The following is a 12421-nucleotide window of genomic DNA, read 5'->3' on the forward strand; positions in this document are numbered from 1 at the left end:
TGCCATGTTCCAGTTTTGGGGTAGACCTGAAAATCATATAGGGCTTTGCCAAGACGTTTCTAGACATGGCCTATACAATCCAGTTTAATAACTCGATTACAGTTGATAGTTCCCTGAAGATGTTTCTCTTTCTATTCTTTGTACTCATCAGAAGCTTTCCGCGATATGTACTCTTTGGAGGTTACTTCCAGTGCCTCAAACCGATTGCAAGTGTCACATGCTTCATATATATTCCATATTGAAGAATATGGCTTTGGATTTCCATTGGAGATCATCCACTTGTACATTAGGCAATACTGTGCACTTCTTTGCCACAATTGCTTGGCGCACTCCATTTCCATACTTGAGCTTGAGCCACCATAGCTACCTTGATAGTCATGAGTCTGTAACCACTCCTCAAACTCCTCTTGTGAACAACTTACCTTCTTCTGGTTACCAGAAGCTGTCAATATTACAAAGCTTGTGCAGTGATTGGCAGAATAGCCTCACCTTGACCAAGTGCCTTCAAAGGTTACTGGTATTTCAGCTACTGCATTCTCATAAGTGTCTTCTTTGCTCATCTCTAGAAATGTAAGTTTTCTAGCTTCAGCTCTATTTTTTTGCCAGTTCTTCTTGGATGGCTTTGGTGTGGGCTGCCAAGAGGACATCCTGCTGTTCATACTAGGTATCAGTAGAAATGCAGAAAGGCATATTCAGAACTTCACAGAGTTTGGCTATGCCTTCCCTTCCTAAACCCATTTCAAAAGCACCAAAAACAACTCTTCAATTTATGTCTTTTCCATGTTTTGTATTTGGTGATGTGGCATCACCACATAAACAACACTTGGCATAGATTGAACTGCTTAATCCATATCTGCTGGTTGAGTCTTCTTCTGACACAACATGGCCTAAGAGGACCAAAACAAAATATCTAGATAAGAAATTTCATGATATGGTTAACAAGTTGGGTAGTTTGCATCTGAAATGATACGCGTGCAGATAGATTTAAGATAGAATAAAACTTTTGTGATAATAACTTTAGACTCATCTGATGAGCATGAAGAGTGTGAATGCACTTTGTTACAAAATTTTTGTAAAATATCCATGCTTAAAAGACAATGACCATGTGCTGATTCCAGTCCAACGTAAGAATTCTCCTCTGAGGAGCTCTCAGTTTCAGAAACTTGAATCTTTCATGAAGATGCTGGTACAGCTGGCAGTGAAATTTGCTTGCTCACCACGTTGTCCTCACTAACAAATGTAATTCCCACTCTTGGCTGTTTTTCTCAATTTTGGTGCTTTTTCATACTGCTTGAAGTGCCTCTTAAACTACCTTTTCACTTTTTCAAAACATTTTTCCTTAAAACAGCTTGCTTGTGTCCTTCTTTTGGCATTGGCATTGTAATTTGAAGATGTTGAAAAAAATGAAGAGTTTGCCAAAACAGCCAAGAGAATAATTTGTTACGGGAAAATTTACTGATTTTTCCGTGTTTGTTAGAAATATTTATTGGTTTACTTACACATTTAACCATATTCAATTTGTTTGAGTTCATACAAGTTCTTTCATCCTAGTAAGTCCAAAAAAAAAAACCACAGTAGCTTTTGGAATAGATTTTGCTGGTAACTTGCCTTCATTATGCACCTGCATGTTGACACTTTTGTTGGTCATTACTAGTGGAATTTTTAGGTAAATATAAGTGTTAATGGTCTTTCTGGAAAAATTGGTTTCCATGGTAGTTTGCAGCTGAGTTTACACTTGTAACTTTAATTTCTTTTCATACGATAGTTTCCACACCAACCTTGCAGAGGTAAGCAGAAACTTTTTAGTTCTTTTCTGTTTTATTTCCTGAGCTGCTCTACTGTAATTTAGATAGGTATATGTTCTATATCAGAGCTGTGAATTCTCAACTAAGTCTCCTATTTTTAATGACCCTCGAGTTTATTGTATTGTCCTTTTAATTTTGAGATTATTTTTGTCATAGAAGCAGATGGAATATTTAAGTAGTTTTCGTTTAACGCCAGAGACTTTTTTCCACTCCTTTGTGTCCTTATTCAAATATTGTGATTTGTGTAACAATGGACCCTCACACCAGTTCATATTTAAGCAAGTACCGTATTTACCTGCGGATAGGCCGCACTTTTTTCCCGGAAAAATGGGACCGAAATTGGGGTTGCGGCTTATACGCAGGTACAAGCGTTTTGACACCTCATTAATATGCACGAGAACTCACGGTAGTACAGTAAATTGGCGTTTTAATGTTCGCTTTAAATTGTTCCTAACTTATAACACATACAACTAAATGCGAAGTCCATATCTTCGAAGAATCTTGATTTTCTCTGCAGAAATGAGCGCATCAAGTTTTTCAACGTGTCTCTTGTTTGAAGATGTCCAAAACAGCTTGCACGGAATAGCCATTCCTCCTTGTGGGCCTTTCAAGTGCTTCCTTTTTCCAGTCACTTTGCAGGAAATTTCACCACCGTTTTCTATAAAATAGGATGCAATTCTGCTGAATTCCATTGGTAAGTGTCCAACAATTTTCTTCCCATCGATGCCAAGTTCTTCATAAACAGCCACTGCAAACTTGTCATCTTCATTTGACACTTCTCGATCAGTCAATAAGAAATTGCCGATTTTGGGTTTCCAACTGCTTCCATAAACATGATAACCTCTGATTTAACTCTTTAAGCGGGTTTTGAAAAATTCACGCACAGATGTGGCCGTAATACCGGGTGGGATGACAAGTCTTTTACAACCTTTGGACGTCGGTGTCAACAAGCCCTTCAAAGACAATTTAAGACAATACTGGAACGAGTGGATGCTTGCTGGAAACCACACATTCACACCAGCAGGCCGCATTCAAAAACCTGACCTCCGCCAGATTTTCCAGTGGATTCTAGACAGCTGGAATGCCATTTCCACAGACACCATCAAACGATCATTTCTCAAATGCTGCATCACGAACACACTTGATGGCACTGAAGACGACATTCTCTGGGAAGATATGACTGAAAGTGATCCGTTTGCAGACAATGATGGAGCGGAGTCAATTGTAGATGAAGAAGGTGAACTTTTCTATGCTGGTGAAGAGGAAGTTTCCGTCCGGGATGTGAACGAACAAGAATACCATGACATTTTTGGTGAAAGTGACATTGATGAAGGTGATTTCAATGGATTTTAATTTTGATCGGACAACAATGAAACTTTGTTGTGTAGCTTTTATCAATTGAAAAGTTCATCACAGAATGTATATTAGTTTCATGTAAATATTTTAATAGTTGTTAACAGATTACAACTTGTTTATGATTTTGGCGAACATGTTTACAAGGGTTATGCTTCACTTTACTCGTGTTTGTACATATAAGGACAGAAACTAATGTGAAAAAATTATCTTTAATTAAGATTATTTTGTATATAAAATGTTTCGAATAGACGTTTCAGTTTCTAGTTTGAACATTTTCACGTTCGTGTAGGAATTATTGCAAAAATAAACATGACTTGATACACATCAGCTGTTGTTGATTTCAAACTTTGCTTTATTTATCCCGGTACTCGACCTCAACAATTTTTTTTCCCATGAAAACCATTGAAAGTTTGGGGTATGGCCAATAGGTGGGTGCGGGCTATCTGCGGGTAAATACGGTATTTAAAATAAATTGTTTCACTTTCTGCAGAAATGAGGTAACCAGTATTTTCTGTTGTTTCATTGCCTCTGTTATGTTTCATTATGCTATATTTGGTACCCCATCACAACCTTCATACTCCAATAATAGATGCAATAATGACCATAATTATCAATGTTCTCCAACTCTTCTTACCATTTTATGTGCTAGTTTTATTCATAGGGTTAAGCATTAATTTTTTGAAGGTGCTAATCGTGAGGAAATCAGACTTGTTACTTCTGGGTCAGTTAATGGCCTTCCTTATTTTTACCACAGGTGACATTCCAAGGAAATGTCCCAGATTTGCAGTCTGATGGCAAACTGTCATCCACACTACCAGGTAAGGAATACAAATATTACATCAAAAAAATAATTAAAAGAAAATGAAAAAACAGTGTGAAGAATAAAAATGAAGTACCTTCAAATGACACTGGACAAAAGGAAGCAAAGCATGAAGACATGTAACTAAGATCATGATGAAGTATATTAAGACCATGCAAGAAAAGCAGGCCCAGTCTTAACATGGGTTAATGCAATCCAAAAGGAAATTGCAGGTAACCTGCATCTCTCAGAGATAATAAGCTGAAATTGAGATAAAGATGAGGACTTAGCAATGTTCCTAAATACAAGGAAAACATTTTTCTTTACAAATTTCACAAGAAATTGCCTTTAAATGCCAAAAATCAACACTGATCATATATCATGTTATTGATGATACCCTTAACTGTGGTCCAGATCGTGGCCCTGTTTATGAAGAAGACGACAATGTTTATAATACAAATGTTGATACTTGAAGCTTTCTTCCAATAAATAATAGCCAACAACAGGAAAAACATTCAATAAATCAGCTAGTTTTACAAGGTCATATTGACTGGCCAAGTTCAAGCGACAATCCTTTAAATGAATTTCCCACCGCATTTTTGGCTACACTGGCATTCCCAACACTATTTCCACATAGTGAAGGGGACCCAACAAACCCGTCCCTGTTAAAAAATGTTACTCTTAAGGAAAAGATCAAACACCTTATTAAATTTGGAGAGAAAAAAGATAATAAATGGTGTCATCGTTTTGCAAATCATCCAAGATTTTCTTACTGAGCTTTAAATATGATTCAACGTAAACAAATTCTTTAACAAAGTGGAATATTTTTTAAGAAAAATCCGGGAGAAAAACATTTAGTCAGTTAAGTGTAGGGAAGTTCAATGTTTGTTGTGTAAGAATGCCACCTTATGTAATATTTTTGATAAGATTCTAAAGAATTTCCATTAGGCAAAAAAAAAGGCTCACACAGCTATGTTTTAATTCAGGACATTTGAAACACCAGTGATCCCACAAGCTCGTCTCCGGGAAAATATAGCTCTCCTACTCTTGGCAATTACATACAAATTAATAAGTGAATAAAGAGGACCATCAACTCTGTTTTTCCACCATGAATGTTACTGGTTCCTATTTCAGGGGAAAGGCTGAACTAGCAGAAGTGGCAAATCTATCATGCTAGAGAAGCAGGACTTTGAACAGTGAAATTTTCACAATCTATGGAATCAGTGCTTTGAAGAAAATGGAAATGGTGCCAGGATTAGACTTCCTATAAAAGTGCACCTGAATTTGTCATGGTCACCTAAATTTTCTGCTGTTGAAAATGGAACTCTGGCAAATTCTCTAAGGATGCCCCTTGAGAAACTCACCGCAGACTTTGTAAACATTTTTTTGCTTTCAGCCAAAACCCTATGGGGCTGGTATTCAGTTGCCAGTTACTGAGACTTTTGTACAGTGTTGCAAAGTCCAGCCATATTTTTGATCTTGTCAGCAGTTTCAGTTTCTGTTTTGTTTTTAGTGTGGCCAACAACAACCCTATCTGGCTTCTGTAATCATACTATTAATTTCACTAAAAATGCTTCCAATTGAATCGCTGAAAGAGATTTCTTTGACTTTCTTTTTTCTTCCTCTGAGGAGGAATTGTACTTTAGGGTTTCTTGCTCTCTTGGTCCTGCCAAATCACAGGGGAAACTTTGCTTTATGGATGAAGTGTGTTTTATGCCTGAGTCACTCTCCTTTACCAAAATGCTTTCATGGTTAAATCGAAAAAGATTTCTCAACCAAAGAGCAGTTCCAGCCTCAGTGAAAAAAAGTTTTTAATGTTCTTCCTTTGTTTTGGCTGGAAGAAACTGGCTTCCCTTTGTATCTTATATTAATATATACTTTCTCCAAAATAAGGCCTTTCTTGCTTTACCTTCTGTTGTCCCAGAGAGATTTTCTACTCAACCTGCTCTTTTTGCCAATGCTTGGTTCATGTCATGTCTCTTGGCAGTGTCATCAGTAAAGAAAAATGCATGGTCCCTAATGGCTCCTTCCGACAGAGCAACATAATCTAACACAAGCTGTGGGCCAGGCAAACCTTCTGAGGTTTTCTCAGAGGGGTCCTTGGTGATTATTCTACGCCATTCTCATGGCAATGGATAGGGAATTTCCAGGGCAAATATTGGTTTCTCCTAATAATCCTCTGGTAACAACAAGAGGATTTCCTCTAATATAAACATTGCAAAACAAACTTAGCCAATAAAATTAAGTCTCAATTATTGTATCACTAAGTTAAATGTAAAAATGTCTAAAACCCTCACTGGCCATCATCCCTAGAAACATCACAAATCAGAGGACACTGATACAAATGTTCTAATTTAACTATGAAAATTATTACATCCTCACTGGCCATCTTCCCTTGACAGATAAAAAATCAGAGGTTACTATCACTAAATTAATACATTTATCAGTGAGAAAGTTTCAAACCTTGATTCTAATGGCAGAGCTCGCAGTGTAGCCCCATAATTATATGAAATAGTAATAACTCATCAAGCCAAGAAAATTTTGACATGCGACTGTACGACCGACTGTACAAGTGCCATAATGTTCTTTCCTAATTCCATTTGGTTATCTCACCTAATCAAATTCCTCCCATAGGTAATGAATCAGTGTCAGCTGATGATCCTACATTCAAAAACTCATTAATAATTCATAAGCCCATTAACCTATCAAATGGTAGATAATACATCACATGCAGTGACTTTATATCGATAAACCTCCTTATTGGTATGCGGTGTTTTATCAGATATAAAGACACTGCACGTGACTTATGAATATTAATTAATTATCAACACAGAAACACAACAAATGGTGGGAACATATTTAATGTTCTTTCAACAAATTTCACACAGTAAATATACTTTGCACCAAATTAATAGTACAGTTGTGAAATACACATCTGGAAAAATTCTCTATTCCATTAGTACAGTAATCTGGTGAAGGCATATTAGACAATACATCATCTGAAACTTCGAATTCAAGATCAGTTGGCAGAAGTGACTCCAACTCGTTTTCGCTAACCTCTGCGTTTGACCTTTTCGTATGCTAATTTCTAACGTTCACAAAAGCATAATTGTTATGAACTCTCTTGACACACGCTTTTCCAAGAATGTTTTTGAAGCCGTTCAAAAAACTCGCAGCACGTGCTTTATCGGGTCAAAAACCACTTGGCTATGCCTCGTGGTTTTAAACCCGATAAAACACTCCTGCTTGTTTTTTCAACATTACTTAATTATTTTACAAAACTGAATAATATATTTACAAGTAACAGGTACAGATATCTTGATATTAGAAAAAGGAAATTCCTTGTTTAAGCAAAAAACTATTTACATTGTACAATGTTTGAAAGTACGGCTCATCAATCTTTGTTCAAAGGGAAATCTTGTACAACACAGTTGGGTATCATTTTCACAAGAAAAGCGAAAGCTATTTACATGAGCATTAATATACTGTTAAAGTTCATTCTATCGACCAGTGTTCAATGTTCAACAACTGTTGTAGTTGCTTAGAAACCATAAAAGTCCTCGCCATCGCTTTCACCAAAAATGTTCTCAAAGCATTCAGGGTCAATTTCTGCAAGTTGTCGTTCGAAGTGATCAGCATAATACAGCTGGTCGTCACCATCTACTTCATCAAGATCTTCAAATGGATCTGAGTCCGACTCCTCTTCTCAGATTTCTTCATCTTCTGTGCCATCCAATGCGTTGGTGATACAGCATTTGCGAAACGACTTGGCGATCATCTCTGGTGGTATGTCGTCCCAGGCATCACTGATTCATCTGCAGATCTCGTCAAGCCCGACCTTGCAAATGTGACCCCCGGCTGTAAAGCTGTGCTGTCCTGCCAACATCCAGTCTTGCCACTTTGCCTGCATGCGGTCCTTGAAGGGCTTGTTAATGGACACATCCAAAGGCTGAAGCATGCTGGTCATGTCACCAGGAATCACAACGCACTCTGTATTGATGGACCTCAAGGTACTGTGAACTGGTTTGGATAAGTGGGCTCTGAACGAATCTCAGACAAGCATCAACTTTCACCGGATGAGGCCACCAACTTTGCTCCAAACGGTCCGTAACCAGTCCTGCACGAGCGGTTCGTCCATCCAGCCCTTTGCCTGGCACCTGACAACAACTTCTTTCGGAAAGTTCAAGTTCTTTTGAAGTGTTTTCCGTTTAAACACAACATACGGTGGCAGTTTGGTACCATCGCCAAGGCAGGCAAGCATCACAGTAAACCTTTCCTTGTCGTGACCTGAGCTTATGATAGGGACGCTCTTGACTCCTCTGTCTGATACTGTACTGTTCGTTACAATGTCAAATGTAAGCGGGGTCTGATCGGCATTACCAATGTATTTAAGGTCAAAGTCATGTTCCTTCCGTTTAGCCAACACGTAATGCTGAAACTTGATTAACTTTTCCTCGTAGTCTTGTGGAAGTTTTTGAGCAATTGTCGTTCGCCTTATGATGGAGAAGCCAAATCCATCCATGAAGTGGTAGCACCAGCATTTAGAGGCCTTAAATTGTTCAGACAATCCCAGCTTGTTTGTGGACACGCCAGTACCAGCTTTGCGCTTCTCGGTGATCCACTCAGCGACTTCTCGAGCTCCGGAAATGCAGCAGAGTGACCTCGTTGAGCACACTTGTTGCGGGGTGTTTTAAGCAGCTTTTCTCACTGTGATCGCCAGCGACGCACACAGCTTTCATCGACATTAAACTGCTTTCCAGCAGCACCGTTTCCTTTGTCAACAGCATAAGCTACAACTCTGAGTTTTAAAAGACGCGGTATTTGATGCTCTGGGAGAATCCCTCTCTGCCATGATGCTACTTAAGCTTAATTGACAGAATGAAAGCATGTGTCACATTTATTATAACTCGCGTGCCGATCACACAGATCGAACATAGCAAAAGCTGATTGGTTTGAACAAGACAATAAGCAGACAATAGGTTAAGGCATGCACAAGTTACAGATGGATGGACAACTGTGTTTTCTTAGCTCAAGTTTTTGCGATATTTAACAATTATGGAACAAATTTGCAAATAAAATAAAAATGGGTTAGGATCCACGCTAGATGTGATATTGTATAATCTGAGAATATTGTCAAATAATGAACATACACTTCTTTAGGAATCAATTTTTGCGCCAAAAAACTAGGTAACTTAGCAACGCTTTACAGATGCACTCTTCTTTGATTGGCTAAAAAACATTATAGAAAGCCTGGGCCGAATCACACAGTAGACCACGATCAGTAAACATCATGGGAACGTTCGCTTTCGCATTAGCTGTGCATGGATATCATGTTCATAAAGACGTATGGAAACCATCGATCGGGGAAAAGATTGTTGCTAAACGAGAGTTTAACAACCCAATGGACAAACACGCCGTGAAAGTAGTGAAGGATGACGAAACGGTCGGCCATTTGCCTCACGAATTCTCTCGAATAGCGTGGTATTTTCTTGCACGTAGTGGGGAAATCAGCGTTGAAGTGGTCGGTCGCAGATGACACTGTAAGCAGCTGTGCAGAGGAATGGAGATTCTCTGCCAGTTAGAGTTTAACTGCTCAAACAAAGCGCAGATGAAACGCTTAAAAGAACTACTGGCGAGCAAGATTCAGGTATAGAACCTGGAGATGCAAACAAACAGCTCCTTTAGGAGCCACCACTTCTACTGAAAGCAATGATCAACGACAGGTTTCAATATGTTTAATCTTTATTTACTGAAGGTTTTCAGTTCAATTTGTGACCCCTACAAGCCAGTTTACTCCCTTTGAGAGCAATGGTCTCGTGTATAAGCCGCACCCGCGTTTTTTGATTCAAAATTTCGGCAAAAAGGTGCGGCTTATGTGGTGGCGTCTATGGCGTTCGCTGTTACTGGGCTTTACACAGGTATTCGACTCGTTTGACTACGTAAATGCTCGCTTTATTCGCTCCATATCTCTCCATACGAATATGCAAACTAAATGAACTTGTTCAACGGTGAAAACTACAATAAAAGGCAAACAAAGGCTGCTATAAGAAAAAGGCTAAGAGAAACTAAAGACCAGCAAAAGGATGGCAAAGAACTAAACACTTACAATCTGTGCTGTGTCCTAGCGAACGACCATGTGCGAACTAATCACGTGACATGGTATAACAAAATGTCATGTAAGTGTCACGAAAAGCGACGGGCAAACAAAGGCCCGAACTAACAAATCCAAATATGAACAGCAGTCTAAACAGCTTATACACGAGTTTTTACGGTATATTAACTCCTTGCCCTTGGTTTCATTCTCACACTGTGTATTATGATACATGTATACACCATTCACGGCCTACTTGCTATAGGGTGCCTTCAGTATTTCCTGAAACAACACATGGTGACACTCCATTACTCCAAGGAACATAGAAGAGGAGCAGGTCTCAAATTTTGCAACCTGGCTTGCATGAGTTGATACATGGTAAATAATTGTGAATATTTCATTAACTTATAGCAGTGGAGCCAGTAAATTACATCTCAGAGATAAAAATGTTTATCCATGTGATGCTGTTGCAATATATCCGCATTAAATGTATATCGATCAGTTGCAGTTGAGGCAGATTCATGAGTTACTATCTTCTCTCCTGCAGTATTGAAAAAGTTCATTTCAATAACCGTGGTTATGGACACACCTCCGTCATACCTCTTTATTGCTCCAATGAGAGCTTGTGCATAGCTTTCCCAGAATGCACAGTCAATTGGCAACCTTTAGTTCATCTTCACTTCGAATTTTCATGTGAAACGTAGACATAGATAAGAAGATAAGATCTTTATTAGGGCTCCAAGAAGGCTTTTCAGTCCTAATTTACACAAAGGCATTGGTTATTGTCTACAATAGGAAAACTACCTATCAATCTTAATTTACAAATGAGTATTAAATATTATCTACAATAAAAGGGCATTCAGTCCTAATTTGTGAATATATAACAATCACCGTATAATGATACAATTAACTATTTGAAAAATACAATCGGAAAAGATAACTTTCAATTTCCTCTTAAACATTGCTAGGTTATTACAATCAGTGATAGCAGTCGGCAATGAGTTCCACATAGTTACTGATAGTTACAAAAAAGATTGCTGCCCAGTAACAGATTTGTATCCCGGAATGTCAAATTTGTTCTTATTTCTAGTATTTTGATCGTGTACAGTAGTCCTAGTGACAAAGCGGGAACAGATATATCCAGGCGCTAGCCATTAACACATTCAAACGTGAGAATCCCAACAGTCTATTTCAACATACTATTAACAGGAAGCCAATTTAAGTCCCTCAGGACAGGTGTTATGTGTTCGAATTTTCTCAAGCCTGTGACAACTCTTGCAGCAAAATTCTGGACATGTTGCAGTTTGGAGACATTCTTCTTTGATGTACTGGACCATACAGGAGAACAATAAAACAATCGACTAAATACCAAAGTGTGGATAACATTTTCTGAAGACTTTGAGTCAAAAAGATGATTGATTCTGTTAATCTTGCATAGGCTAGCAAAACAAGATGAGACAGTGTTCATAATATGTTCGTCAAAGCTTAAAGCTGGTTTCCATATGATCGCAGACGGTCACAGATCGCAGATCGCAAATCTTAGACGATCGCAGATCGCAAATCTTAGACGATCGCAGATCGCAAATCTTAGACGATCGCAAAGATAGCTGTTTCCATATAATCGCAGACGATCGCAAACGATTGCAGAGCCGACTGTAGCCATAGATTTCGTTCAGCGGAAATGTTAAATGTACATGCGCGTTGAGCTGATCAATGCAAACAACATGGCGGACATCGAGGAGGAACTTTTTCTTCTTTTAGTCCTAAAGTGACGACAACGTCAGCCTCAAAACCGAAGGAAACATCGGTTTTGGATTCGAAAAATATTTATGAAGAGACAAGAACTTGGGGCTTTCCCCACACTGGTGAGAGAACTTCGTGTTTCCGACAGAGAGAACTTCTTCAGGTAAGCTGCGCTTTAGCTTAAGCTTAAGCTTATTTGAGTGCATATTAAGCACGCTTTTGAAAAACTAAAACTCAAAGGGCTGATTTCTTCCTTTAATTGTCGATTTCTCCTAAGCATAGAGGTTTGCTTAAGTGGTTCAATGTGATTCCAATTTGCCTACATGTATAACCTACTTCTTTTTATAGTATATAGTATATATAGCTTATTTTCTTTTAACTCAAGCGTTCTGAGCGTTTAATATTTATACTAAGCTTAAACTTAAATCATTTGTGATATTTTAGCACTGATTTCGTTTAAGTCTTACAAAGGTCTCCTTTACTGGAATATAGAGATTACTTCATGGAAAATGCGCGAGTACGATTTTTATTCACGAGTTGTGTAGTATCAGAAAACGAACTGGTGAGCGCAGCGAACGAGTGAGTTTTCTGATACGTATCAATGAGTGAATGAAAATTGTACAAAGC

General features: G+C 38.3%; 1 pseudogene; it reads right to left on the reverse strand.

The window, feature by feature from the left end:
• Window positions 1-591: 591 nt before the first annotated feature.
• LOC131773324 (uncharacterized) lies at window positions 592-1373 on the reverse strand (annotated as a pseudogene).
• Window positions 1374-12421: the final 11048 nt, after the last annotated feature.

This window comes from Pocillopora verrucosa, chromosome 3, assembly GCF_036669915.1.
Source record: "Pocillopora verrucosa isolate sample1 chromosome 3, ASM3666991v2, whole genome shotgun sequence".
NCBI classification, from domain to species: Eukaryota; Metazoa; Cnidaria; class Anthozoa; order Scleractinia; family Pocilloporidae; genus Pocillopora; species Pocillopora verrucosa.